Here is a 15,379-nt window from a genome sequence, read left to right on the forward strand (position 1 = left end):
TTTAATTCATTGTATGGTTATTTATTCTCTTACTAACATTTTTACGAAGTCTTTATACAGGTATCGGGAAATACATCTCGAAGACAATACTCGAAAGGAACCCGAATCACCGTTTGTATTTACTTTCCGCGTTCTTTATAACCGTACTAAACATAACTCGTAGTATAGTGGAAACTTTACTTTTGGAAAACGGGCTGATATATTTATTTACTTGTCGCCTCGTTTGTTTAACTTAAAATTTGCCATTCGCTTTAGGCAAGACTTAGGCCGTCAATACTTTCATAAATCGATTAAATTGACTTGGTATAAATGCTTCGTTAATTAAATTCACTCTTTTGACGTTTAGGCAAAAATACTAGTCCATCCTTTATTTTATATTCTTTATACACTTTTAATACAACTTACATTTTATATTGTTTCGTGTACACTAATACATATTTTAGTTAAGTTAAATCCCCATTTTGACGCTAGGTAAATATTAAGTCGTCCATTTACAAATCTTTTATTCTTTAAAGGCATTACGCATTTTCACTCATTTTTTATCCACAATTCCTTATACTTATTTTTTACCAATACTTTTTATAATTCTTTTGTACTTTATTCTTTTGATAGGATATTCATTAAACAAACACTTTGTTTACGAAACGGTAGAAACAAGTCAAATCGACTTCACTTTTTTCTGAATTCTTTTGTTACATAAGATCTCTGCACCAACGAATATTCTTAAAGTCTTTTTACATTCTTTATGCATTGATATATCTACTTATACAATTTTTTATACATATTTTTTATTGATATGCACTCTTTTATACTTGAAATACATTCTTTATATGTTTCATATACTTACATTCCTTTATATGCATAGACATACATTCTTTATATACTTCATATATTTATTTTACATACTCTTTCATTTTTTTATACATTCTTTACACTAACATATATACACTCTTTATACTAACAGATACACTTTTATACTTACGAGGCACATTCTCTTTACACTCTTTTATATATTCTTTTTTTAATATACATTCTTTATAAATACTTGATATAAATACATTTTTTATACACTGTATATACTTAGTATATTATCACCCAATGTAGCTTTTCATGAAGCCATAACATTTTGAAAACATGTAATAATAATGATAAACAAATAAATAATCCCCCTGTAGTATTCAGTTAAACTAAGTTTAAGGACTCTCTTCGGAAGGCCCTGAGGAATGCTTAATTAATACCTTCCCCTCGGGGCAAATAAAACTCTTATCTAGAATCTCATAGGTTTTGTGGACTAAAATGGAGTAGACACAAAAATACATATAGGTTTCCTGATTTCCCTTAAAAATTAGGTGGCGACTCTAACCCTTTTTAAATCAGTTAGAAGAACCGGGAAGTTGTAAACTATATTGGACCCGTTCAAAATAGGGCGTAACAGAATCACCAGTGCCAACAGATCTTTGCAGAACCAACCACACTTCCTCTTCAGAGGGGAGTCTTTGACCACTGAATTCCCCTTCAACCAGGAGCTCAACATGTCAACCTAAGACCCTATAGGTATCCTTTACATGAAGAAAGACATCATAGAGAAGTTGGTGCAAGATATGTTAAATCAAGGGGTTATTCAGCATAGCAGCAACCTCTTCTCTTCTCCTGTGGTATTGGTGGGCAAAAAGGATGGAAGCTGGAGGTTATGTGTGGATTATAGGGGACTGAATAGATGCACCATTAAGGATAAGTTTCCTATATCAATTATTGATGATTTACTTGATGAATTATCTAGTGCATCAATCTTTTCTAAGGTAGACTTAAGATCAGGCTACCATGAATCGGGGGATGGTGGGTGAGGACATTCGTAACCGCATTTAAGACTCATATGGGCCATTATGAGTTCTTAGTCATGCCCTTTGGCCCTACTAATACACCATCCACTTTTCAGTGTTTGATGAATCATGTATTTCAGCAGTATCTAAGGAAATTTGTTCTTGTCTTCTTTGATGATATTCTCATTTATAGTGTGAACCTCCAAGATCATGTTATCCATCTGCAGGTGGTGTTTGATCTCATGGTGCAACATCAACTACTAGCTAAGTATTCTAAGTGTGTTTTTGGGGTTCCTAAGGTTGAGTACTTGGGCCATTTTATATCTGCTGAAGGTGTTGCTACTGATCCTAAGAAGACAGTAGTAGTATAAGAGTGGCCAGTTCCAAAAACTCTCAAACAACTAAGAAGGTTCCTTGGACTAACTGGATATAGGAAATTTATTCAAGGCTACCGGTGCATAAGCAGGCCCTTAACAGACCTACTCAAGAAATATAATTTTACATGGTCTGAAGTTGCTGCACAAGCTTTCTCTGATCTCAAGGTTGCTCTCACAACTGCACTAGTATTGGCTCTACCTAACTACTCACTACCTTTTGTAGTTGAGACTGATGCCAGTGGAAATCGCATTGGTGCAGTGCTGATGCAAGCTGGTCATCCAATTGCCTACATTAGTAAGGGGTTGGTTGTTTCACATGCAGCATTTTCTGTCTATGAGAAGGAACTCTTAGCCTTGGTTTTTGCTGTTACTAAGTGGTCTCACTATTTGCTGGGGCAACACTTTATTGTTAAGACTGATCAAAAGGCCTTAAAATACTTGTTAGAGCAAAAACTCCACACTGATTCTCAGATCAGGTGGTTGGCCAAGTTACTTCCATTTGATTTTGAAATTCAGTACAAGAAAGGCAAAGAAAATGTAGCTGCTGATTCTCTTTCAAGAATGCAAGGTGCTGAGTTGATGTCTATGTTGGTTTCATCTGTGCCGACTGATTTATGGGATGAGATCAGAACGGGATGGACTACTGATCCTGAATTAGTTGCACTCATTGCTTCTCTTCAAACTACTCCACAAAGCACTTCACTTGGCTTAATGATCAGCTCAGAAGGAAGGGAAAGTTAGTTATTAGTAATGATAAAGACCTCCGGACCAAGATTATTACTCTATGGCATTCCACACCATCTGGTGGGCACTCTGGTATTGATGCAACTACTAGAAAGCTACTCACTAATTTTTATTGGAAGAGGATTAGAGGTGATATTGTTGACTTTATTCACAAATGCAACACCTGTCAGAGAAACAAGTATGGCACCTTTTCATATCTTTGGTCTTTTACAACCCCTACCTGTACCTGCTTTACCTTGGTCTGATATTTGCATGGACTTTGTGGAAGGCCTTCCAAAATCCAAAGGCAATCGGCATTTGGGTGGTGGTTGATAGGCTCACAAAAGCTGGTCATTTTATTGCCTTGTCACATCCCTACACTACACAATCGTTGGTGCCTATTTTCCTTAATAACATTTTCAAACTTCATGGTTTCCCTACCACCATTGCAAGTGATAGGGATCCCATATTCATCAGTGCCTTTTGGAAGGAGTTTCTCACTGCTCAAGGTGTCACCCTACAGACCTCTACTTCATACCATCCTCAAACAGATGGCCAAACTGAGGTCCTCAACAGGTGCTTAGAGACTTATCTTAGGTGCTTTTGTGCTGACTCTCCTACTGATTGGGTTCTGTTCCTTTCTTTAGCTAAATGGTGGTATAATTCTAATCCACATTCAGCCACTCAAACATCCCCCTTTGAGTTACTTTATGGTTACCCTCCTCCTATTCATTTACCCTACTTGGCTGGTGATGCTGCTGATGGCCTTATTGATGACATGCACCTTCTTAGAGAGTTCAAACTTAATCTAGCTAAATTCCATCTCAGCAGAGCTCAACAGAGAATGAGGGATCAGGCTAATGCTCACAGAACTGATAAACAGTTTCAGGTGGAAGATTGGGTGTTTGTTAAACTGCAACCATACAGGCAATCCTCCCTCTCTCAATGCCCTTACAACAAACTCTCTTCTAGATACTTTGGGCCTTACCCTATTGCTGAAAGGATTGGGGCTGTAGCTTATAAATTGCTACTTCCCCCTGAGGTCCTTATCCACCCCACCTTTCATATTTCCCAACTTAAATTTTGCTATGAAACTCCCCATGACATTATCTATCCACCAGTGGTTGACCTTGCTAGTTCCCTTTGTCCTACTCCTGAACTGATCTTGGATCGAAGATTGGTCAAAAAGGGCAATAAGGCAGTGGCCCAATGCTTAATCAAGTGGTCTGGTCTGGATGCTTCATTTGCAACTTGGGAGTTTGCTTCTGCACTTCGTGTGAGATTTCCCTCATTCACCCTTGAGGACAAGGGTGTTGTTCCACATGGGGGGTATTCATACACAATTAGATGATTTGGATGCCACATCGCCTACACACGTGGAAAACATGAAGATGCCACATGCCAACTAGATCAAAGTCACACGAATTGGATGAAAATGAATTTTGGTGAAAGTTAGTTAGCTTTCAAAATTCAGTTAATTCATTTTATGCATTTTTTCAATTCTGTCATTTTCTTTAGCTAGATTTATTCTACAAATATAAATAGGGAAATTGTAATAGAATTTACAACTTTTGACATATTAATGCACTGATTTCCCCCTTCCTGATTCTATCTTCTCTCAACTCTCTCCTTCTCCTTCTTTTCTCAACCCTTCTTCTCAATCTTCTTCTATTCTTCTCTGAATTTCTGTGTGATACCAGTTAATTGGTATCACTACTATATCGTTCACACTCTCTGTTTTTCCTCATAAACTATTTCCCATCCGTGATGCCTTTACTCTTCTTTTCTCTCTTTGTTGGTATGACAAATGAGAAGCTGAAGGCTTCGAAAAATGGCCTTCCTCTTAACCAATCACAGGCACTGATTTCCTTGCAATTTGCACTGCAAGTTACCAATGCAAGTTGACAACAAATCTGTTACAATTGCCCAGGTCCGGATTTGGCCAAATCTTGTCTTGGCAACATGGTATTTCTTTTTTCTTTTTCTTTTACATTAATGGGTATGGACCCCCTCACTACAACATAAGGCATCTATAGCTACGAAATCTTAGCTATGAATTTAAAAACCGTGGCTAATACCTAATAATAGCCACAAAATTTAAAATTTCGTGGCTATCTACATATTTGTAAAAAAATTTAGCCACGAAATTAAATTGACAAAGCTAATTTCTCATTTTTGCTATAATTGCTAACAATCGTGGCAATAAACACCTAAATAGCTACAACTTTATTGCTATGAAAAGTTCCGTAGCTAAATTATCACTTTTTTCCACGAGCTTAAACTTACCGTAGCAATAGTTAACCTTTTAGCCACATAAATTATTTGAAATAAAATGTTGTAGCTAAATAAATATTTTAGCTTCAAGATAAGAAATTGTGGCAATAGTTAAATGATATAGCCGCAAAACTTTAGCTATAATAAAATTTCGTGGCTAATTATTAATTTTTGCCACGAATTGAAATTTACTGTAGTAATAGTAACTTTTTAGCCACAATAAATTATTTGGAACAAAACATTGTAGCTAAATAAGTATTTTTGCTTCAAGTTATAAAAAATTATGGCAATAGTCCAATGATATAGGCACAAACTTTCTTGTTGTAATAAAACTTCGTAGCTAATTATTAATTTTTTGCCACGAGTTGAAACTTGTTGTAGCAATAATAACTTTTAGCCACAAAAAATTATTTAAAATAAAATATCATAGCTAAATAAATATTTTTGCTTTGAGTACTAATAAATCGTTGAACACTTGACTTAATAGCTATAATCATGAGTTCCAAGTTTTGATTCGATATGTAACTATATGTAAATTGAAACTTACTCTATATGTAAATTGAAACTTACTCTGGAATCCAATTTTTTTCATTTGTATAGAAGAATTCTTCTAATTAACATTGCTTGTGGGTTATTCTTTAATTTGTAGCGATGAATTTTTTTAGTTCGTAGCTAATTATTATATATATAATCACCAAAAATAGGGCCACACATTTTTACTTTTCGTGGCATATGAAGAAAACATTTAGCTATAATTTATACATTTCATGGCAAAAAAAAAAAAAAAAAGGATTCTTAGTTACATTTAAAAATATTTGTGGCAAATACTTCAATTTATAGCTATAGATTCTTGAACTTGTAGCTAAATACAATATTATTGCCACGAGACTAAAGTATCAAAAATAGCCACCAAATTTGTATTTTCATGGCAAATAAACTAAAATTTTTGCCACAAAAGAACACATTGTAGCTACTATATAAATATTGCTACAAGTTTTATTTGTCGTGGCAAAAGGATATAATTATTTGCTATAAATATATTTTTCGTGGCAAGAATATTTTACACTCACAGCTACAACACAAAAAAATATTCGTAGCAATAAGTATTAGTCCTTAGCCACGGATCATGTAAAGTCCGTAGCTAACTTTTAGCTACGCTACATTTTGCTACGGATGCTACGGAAAAAAATATTGTGGCTAAAGTGTTTAGCCACAAAAATTTTCATATTTAGCTACAATGTGTTTCGTAGCTATAGATGCCTTATGTTGTAGTGCCTCAATATGTTACTACTGATTGCCAAATATTTTGATTACAAATTCTTTTTTTACCAGGCACATTATTGTTTCTTGCAAGTGCATCTACCTCTTATCCGCAATACATGGAGAAAATACTCATAACCAGCCACACAATTCAGCTCAAGCACTATAACTTGGGCTAAGATATATAGGCCATTCCTAACAAGTCAATTCATCACTTGAAGGTGCAGTTTGAAATGAACATGAAGAATACTGGAAAACAAGAGCAGCAAAAGCAGGAAATGGAAATTCCTTTGCTCACACCCTATAAAATGGGAAACTTTCAACTTTCTCACAGGTGCTTTTAGCTTTCTAGTTTTCAGAGATTTTTAGATTTTATGATGCTCTCTTTACTTTTAGTTTGTTAACTGTTCTTGTAAATTAAATTATTAAATGTTTACCCAAACCATCATCTTTGTCATAACTATTTCTGTTTGTTTTAGGCAAACAAGATGATACCCTATAGTTTTTTTTGGAACATAAATTGTTTGATCATGCATATTGTCCTTCTTATGGTTGAAAAGGATGTATTCGATCAGGGGATCCTGAATTTAAAACTCTGTTACAATTTACGAATAAAGTGTACTAGAACTTGTGTTGTTGCACTTTTTTGGCATTTTATTTCAAGTGGCTCTGCTCATGTGAACTGTATACATAACATGAGATTGTATAGGAATCCCATAGAATATTTCGAAGCTTTTTCTCTTCAAGGTAATCAGGACATTAATGGCTCGATCTTGAATCAATGTTAACACCAGAAAGCCAAACATTTACTTCATTAATTCTATGTTCATTTTTCCCTACGGCATGAGATTGTTCTTTGGACTCTTTAAACAAACCTGTAATTGGTTTCTTTTCTACTGTGTGTGGTGGAATTGGAGTATATCTCTGAAATAGAACTCCCTCCGTCCCAATATAAGTGATATAGTTTAACTAGATATGGAGTTTAAGAAAGAACGGAAGACTTTTAAAATTTATGGTCTAAAATAAGTTATACATATTTGTGTAGTTGTAAATTAATTCAGTAAGGGTGAAAGGGGAAGTTTTAAGTTAAACTATTTCTAAATATGAAAATTTGTCATTCTTTTTGGGACAGATTAAAAAGAAAAGTGTATCACATAAATTGGATAGAGGGACTAGTACTTATGGTTTGTAGCAAAACGTCACAATTGTTGAGATTGTTTTTGACTGTGAGCATGTTCTTCTTTTCAGTTTTGCACCCAGAATTTGTTGGAGCGTCTTTTGCAATGTCTTAAAAGTCATTTCCCATTGTCTTTTACAGAATGTGTGGGCACCTCATCTTTTTGTTCTTTTTTTGGTTCCATTTTTTGGTATTCCTCTTTATTTTACAAAAGAAAAAATAGCCAAATGAGCCCCCAATGTTTGATCGAAATTTTAACTGAACACTCAATCTTTGCGGGGTTCCTATCACCCCTTGGTCATTTTAAAATCAAAATTTTTACACCCTTAAAAAGTCACAACCACATATGGCTTGACAGTAAATCTCACGCGTTTGACACGTGTTAATTTTATTAAAACCTTCTTTTCTAATTTTTTTTTACTGTTCTTTTCCCTTCTTTTGATTTAGAGCCCGTTTGAATTGGGCTTTTATAAGTTCGCCGATAAATTCGTTTTTCAAATTTTTTTTGAGTGTTTTAAATTTAAAGTTATTTTGTACTTAAAATAAGCTCAAAAAATTAATTGAATTTATTTGGCTTAACTTATTTAAAGCAGCTTATAAGCTGTTTTTTTTAAGCCCATCCAAACAGGCTCTTAATACTATTAGTTTATTCCTTTTCTTTCCTTTTGACTTTCTATTCCTCTTGTCTCGTTCTTCCCAGAACATCACCCACCATACCAGATTTTTATTTTTTCTTCTTTCCTTTATGTTTTTGACTTACCAAATCTCAAATTGTTATTGTGGGTATATTATCAAAATCCAATCAAAATCAAAGGCGTCATCTCAAGTTACTTTTTGTCTTGACAATGTCAACTACTTGTCTTCTTTCTTTTACCAGATTACACCCAAAATCATTCTTCTTCAATTAGCAGTCAATGATTTTCCCACTTCACCGTTATTGAACAGAGAAGCAAGGTTCTCTTATTAAAAATATTTTCAGTAAAAGGTATGTTTGAACACTTTTGGGTTGTAAATATACGAATTTCGCATTGGAGATTAGAAAAAAAAATTGATTGGAGACCCAGAAGAGGCGAGGCTCTATATACGGTAAAAGATCCTGCAAATAGCACGGGCGATGACATTTTAGTGGTGCTTTAATGGTGTTGTAGTGGCTAATGTTTGATTTTGAAATTGGGTGTAAAATATTTATTTTTGAAAACTGGTAATGTTAAATTGGGTGTAAAGTAATTACGTGATAGTTTATGCCAATGGGGTTGGCATTGCTATATATAGCTTGTGGTCGTAGTGAAAGTGTTGGCTTTGTGGACTGTAGTGGCGGCGGCGGCGGCTTCACCATGGGGAGTGGTGGAGAAATTTGGTGGCTCCAATTGAGGCCTCTCCATGAAGAAGAAAGGAAATTAGGAATGAGAGAAAAATAAATAAATAAAAAATAAAATTACATATACTTATGAAAAGAATCACTCTCTCAAAGAGAGTGAAATCGCACTTTTTCGCTTACCTCAAAGATTTAGGAAAGAATATATTCCACATTTAAAATGGCCAAGTGATGGCCCCCGCAAAAGGTCATGAGAATGTTCGGTGGGATTTCGGCCAAACGTTAGGGGCTCATTTGGCTATTTTCTCTTTGCAAAATAAACTTACCCATGTGATGTTATTTTATCAAAATATATCAAGAATGTTCACCCTTGATTTCCTTTATCAGAGTGCTTTCTGGTGGTAGTGGGAAGTCATGTATTATTATGGTTATGGATGGCAATTAGTGAAGTTGCTTCTGAGTGTTGCCATATAAGGAAATGTAGGACTCATTTTCTCAATTCTTGGCATTCCTTGGAGGCATAAGGGCTAGTAAAAACATAGCTGAAAGAAAAGGTTTTTAAACCAACCTTCTTGTTAACTGGAGACACAATTGCAAGAAATTCGATGAACTTGGTCTTCTTTTTCTTTTGGTTATGAGTTTGTTATTTAGTGCATGGGGGATACTCCTAATTTGTAAGTATTTTCTTGATAAGCAAATGCTGGATACAGATGCAGGCAGTTCTTATCTCTCAGCCATATTCTAAAGCTTCAAGTGAATTGAAATCTACTGTGTTAATTTTGACAATGGAGTTAACTTTCTTGTCCTTTTTTCTATGAATATGATGGATAAAATGCAAACTAGTCTTATTGCACTCTACATGTTCTCCAGAGTTGTCTTGGCACCACTAACAAGGCAGAGATCTTATGGCAATGTTCCTCAGCAACATGCAATCCTTTATTATTCACAAAGAACCACAATAGGCGGTCTTCTAATATCAGAAGGCTGTGGAATTTCTAACACTGCCCATGGGTAACTTAAGTTCCTGAATTTACCAAGTTCTTGGAATTTTATAGTTACAGTTTCATCCCATTATCTTCCAAATACTCCTCCTAAATACAACAACTATTTGTTTATTAATTGAAGGTACAAAGATACACCTGGTATATGGACGTCGGAGCATGTTGAGGCCTGGAAACCAATTGTAAGTGCAGTCCAGGCCAAAGGAGGAATCTTCTTTTGTCAACTTTGGCATACAGGGAGGGTTTCTAGCAAAGGTAACTGACTTTGAGCTCTGTTGTTTTTACCTTTTTATACAGTCATATTTGACGCTTTGAGAGAACTGTCTCACTAAATATCGGTGCTTCTTAACTGACTCCTTTACCACAGATTTTCAGCTGAATGGACAGGCTCCTATCTCCAGCACAGACAAGCCACCAAAACCTCAAGTCAGTTCTGGTGGCCGGGATGTTACAGAATTTCCACCACCACGCCGGCTGAGAACAAATGAAATTCCTCAAATTGTTACACCCATTTTCAGCGTGCTGCTAGAAATGCCATTGAAGCTGGTAACACTTTCTGGACATGTCTTCTATTTTGATGGGAAGTTGTTTCTGTGAGGAATTCTAGACTAAAAAATCTTCGTTTCATATTTACCTTTTGCATAATGAATAGTAACGGAGTCAGGAAGTGCTAAAATGAATCATGAGTGCCAAACAATGAAAAGCACATGCATAAGCTGAATTTTTCTTGTGGGAATTATGTACTATTTGGGAAGAGGTTAACTTTTGTCCAATAAGTAAATTGATTTAGCTGGTGCAACTTGCATATCGGAACATTGAATTGAAATTCGTGCTATAAATAATGTATTGTTTGCAACACAATGTGTGTGAACAGTGTCACATGTGCAGTGTAAGTGGCATCTCATTGGTGCTCTTCTGAATGACCAGAATAGTCACTTTTCAGCTATTTCCATTGTACTTTCCTAGGAATCAAGAAAAGAAATTTAGGTACAGAAAATATTCTTAAATATTGCAGAACATTTTCTGATATAGGTGCTTTGTTAGATTGGTTGCTTGTGATGAATATCTTCTTCTTTGCTGTCATATCAGTATTGCCCTTAAATTAGACCTTTACTCAAACTAAGTCAGCTTATGTGAATCTGCTCAATATGTAGGTTTTGATGGGATCGAGATCCATGGAGCTCATGGTTATCTAATCGACCAGTTTATGAAAGACCAGGTCAATGATCGTACCGACAGATACGGAGGGTCTTTAGAGAACCGCTGTAGATTTGCACTAGAAATAGTTGAAGCGGTTGTAAATGAGATAGGAGCTGACAGAGTTGGAATAAGGCTTTCCCCATTTGCTAACTACATGGATTCAGGAGACTCAAATCCAAGTGCTTTGGGACTTTATATGGCTGAATCCTTGAATAAGTATGGCATTGCTTACTGCCACATGGTTGAGCCAAGAATGAAAACACTTGGTGAAAAAGTTGAATGTCCTGAAAGCCTTGTACCAATGAGGAAGGCATTTAAAGGTACTTTTGTGGTAGCTGGTGGTTACGATAGAGAAGATGGAAACAAAGCTGTGGATGAAGACCGAGCTGATCTTGCTGCATATGGACGTATGTTCATAGCTAATCCGGATTTGCCAAGGAGATTTGAGCTCAATGCACCTCTCAACAAGTATAACAGGGAAACATTCTATACATCTGATCCTGTTGTTGGCTATACTGACTATCCATTTCTAGAAACTACAGCATGATGCCGAGGAAGCATTAGATTGGATGCTCTTTTCATGTATATAGGGGGATAGGGGTTTGTCAGATACTTCAGATGTCTCACAGAAGAAGTGATCTATTCGTAAGATAACTAGCGTTTTCTGCATGAATTATGTATAATGGTTCTTGTTTTTCCGATAAGTGATAATAAATAGCTGTGCTCCTCATACCAGGAAGCCCCTTACATAAATCCACGTTCTACCTTTATATCATTCAGTATTTTTTAAGTTGCAATAAAGGCTGTGAAATATTGAAAGTTGGTTCAGATTTTCATATCTTTAAGTGATAAGAGAAAATCTTTAAAAGAAATTAACTAATGTATCACGACTCAAGTAAGGTTATACCTCAGGTATCATATATATATATATATATTGGTGACAAGTTACTAGAGTTCTCTGGGAGTTGCCTCCTACTGGATGGTTTAAATGTAATACAGCTGGAGCATCTAGAGGCACTCCAGGTAGAAGTTCATATGCATTCTGTGGAGGGAATTCAATAGGTGATTTGGTATTTGCAAAAGAAAAGGAGATTGAATAGGGAACAACTACAGAAGTTGAGGCCATAGTATTACTGGAAGCAGCGAGTTACTCTGCATATTCTCGTTCATTTTGCAAACTGATTCCTTGCTCATGAATAACATAATTGAAAGAACATGGAAGCCATCGTGGAAGATAGCAGAGATAGTTGAAGAACTGTTTGAGTTAATACATAATACCAATGTTCCACATACAACACATTTTACGTGAAGGGAACTAATTAACGGAACCAATTAACAGACCAATTGGCAAATATTGCACTGGACAGTGGAGACGTCACAATGCACTCTTTTGCAGGATAGGACATACAAGGAAAGAAGAAACTCAATAGTGACAAACTACAATGTCTACACCTAAGAGTTAGAGCTACTAAAAGAGTTTAATGATCAACGAGTCTGTAGAGTTTTCAAGTTTTGTCATCAGTAATAGTGTCTTTACTTGGACTATTTTAGTACCAAGTTTTGATACTCCAGCCATGATCCAACTTTAGAAGAGTTCAATGCCCAAAATCGACAGTGACAAACATTGCTCACGGATTGGAACAGCAGGACAAGCTATGATTCAGAAGAAGCATAGATGACACTTTATTGTTACACTTTTTAATTCAAGCAATAGCTATTCTAGCTTGACAGAATATAGCCTCGAATTAGACCTCCTTATGATTCCTAATTTGATCAGTAGGTCTTATTTTGCACCATTCTTTATTTCGTTCCTTTTGTAAAGAGCTACCGGATATTCTGCCTAGTGAAGTTGCCCAAAAAAAAAAAAAACTATCACGACCCAGGATGAGGCAATTCCTCCCAACAACGGTTTACTCGCCCAATGTTTCTTCCTATTTTTGAACACAACAACAGTTTTCCCCTCGTGTTTCATCTGTTCAACAGAAGCTTCCTTATGTGTTACTCCTGTTGCTGTTCAATGCCAGTTGTGCGACGAGCTTTCTCACACTATTACTCGCAATTTCTTCAGCTAGCTAGGGTAAATGCTATCTTAGTCTCTTGCTGCAACGAAATAGGATGACACTACTTGTTATCCTGACACCGTTGCTTCTGCTCATATGTCTTCCCACTCTGGTATACTTTACTCTCTGTCTCCATACTTTGTTTTGACAAAAGTTCTATTGTTGATGGCTCTTTGCTACCCATTAGAGATATTTGGAATTCTATCCTTAACACCCCCTCCTACACCTTCAAATAAAATAATATTCTTCATCTTCCTTCACTTCATTCTAATCTTCTCTCAGTGAGGATAATCAATGCGTCTTAGAATTTTTTCACTCTGGTTTCTTTGTGAAGGAAATGGAGATGGGGAAAATACATTTCAGTCCGGTAGTATCGGTCCTCTCTACCCCATCTCTCTCCTCTAATCATCGTGCATGTGTCACAACTCGAGTTAGCCTAGAACGTTGGCACAAGCGTCTCGCTCATGCAAGTCCTTCTATTTGATTTTCTTTGCTTCGTAATAAATCTCTTTCATGCTCTCAACATAAATTTCACTTTGCTCCATGTAATGATTGTGCCTTGGGCAAACATTATAGAGTTTCCGTTTCAATTATCGCAATCCCCATCTCATTCTCCTTTTAAATTGATTCATAGAGATGAATGGTGCTCTTCCATTTTCTTTGTGTCTGGTTTTCGTTAACCTTTAGAAGTCATTTCCAGATATTGTTGGCTTTATCCTCTTAACAGAAAATCTGATGTTTTTTTCCAGTCTGTCGAACACTTAATGCCATGGACCATGGTCACAAATATATTTGATAGAGATGTCAAATATTTGCAATCTGACAGTGGTGGTGAATATGTCAACTCTCTGATTCTGTTATACTTTGATAAAAATGGAATACACGGAATAAAATGGTGGTGTTGAGAGAAAACATCGTCATCGCGTAGATACAACAGGCACCTTAGTATTCTTATTAACTTGGGTACCTGCTCATTTTTGGCTTGAAGCTCTAAATTCTTCTATTTTTTAATAACCTTTTGTCTGTACATAAATTTAATGTCTCCTTTCGAGCGGCTCTATATTTGGCCACCCAATTTTTCTTGTCTTTGTGCATTCCATCTTTTTGTCATCCATCCGCAGCTGCATCTTCATGCTATACCCCTTCTGTTCCTTCCATACAGGTGCGGATTTAGTCGGTGTTTCGGGGAACCCAGTTACTTTTGCTCGAGTCTTGTATTTATATTGAGAATCCATTAAACATATAAGAAATTTCTAGTTGGGAAGCCAGCATAAAAGTGGGCTGTTGGTTCAGTGGCAAAGGTGGAACCTTTTAAGGTCCAGTTAGCTCAATCAAAATCAAAGAGCTACGTGAAGTATCATTGCGCTGAAGAAACAGGGGATAATGTTGATCGATAAAGATGTTGATCAACCACTGGAGTATAGCTGAATCCATTTCTTGTACTTGCGCTGACATTGCTACCTCCAATCACCATTAAACATGAAATTCGGTTTCAAACAAATGCAAATCAAAGAGGATTCTGTCTACTGAAATACAATTCAATCCTAGATCTGGTGAATTGGAAACAACCGGACGAAGATGTGAAGATTCAAATACACAAAAACCAACTCGGATATGTTACACAAGCTATGATACCATGATGAGTTTCATAATCTATTGACATGGAGAGGAAATGAGAGGAGGAAGATCACATATTCTCGTTGATGAAAAACTGTAAAATGAAAATACACAGCAGCTATGTATACATACAAGAATTAACATCTAACCATTCAGCTGACTACCTTGCTAACCGACAAACTTAACACCACTAACTAAATTCTTTACAGTGTCAGTGTAACAGTATATTAACTAACTACTCTTTTAACAATTACCATGTGCAAAAACCCCGTTGACCTTTTTTGGGCTAAAAGAATTCCAATGGAGATGCAATATTAAAATATGCCCAACTTTTGATTAAGTGTGTGTGTGTATATATATATATATATATACTAAATAATTTCAGTCGGAATCATTAGAATAGCAAGGGTTATTAAAATTATCTAAAGGGTATTAATTATATTAGCAGACAAAAAATAATGTAACATGAGTAGCATTCTCTACTTATTCCTTGTGCAAGTGCAACTATTGGTCCACATGAAACATTTACTGTATTTGTATAATTTATTTATTTAT

The 15,379-nt window shown here is 35.7% G+C and overlaps 1 pseudogene; it reads left to right on the top strand.

The window, feature by feature from the left end:
* The first annotated feature begins 6,659 nt into the window (after positions 1 to 6,659).
* LOC132034290 (12-oxophytodienoate reductase 1-like) lies at positions 6,660 to 11,944 on the top strand (annotated as a pseudogene).
* The last annotated feature ends 3,435 nt before the right edge of the window (positions 11,945 to 15,379 follow it).

This window comes from Lycium ferocissimum, chromosome 10 (genome assembly GCF_029784015.1).
Source record: "Lycium ferocissimum isolate CSIRO_LF1 chromosome 10, AGI_CSIRO_Lferr_CH_V1, whole genome shotgun sequence".
Lineage (NCBI taxonomy): Eukaryota > Viridiplantae > Streptophyta > Magnoliopsida > Solanales > Solanaceae > Lycium > Lycium ferocissimum.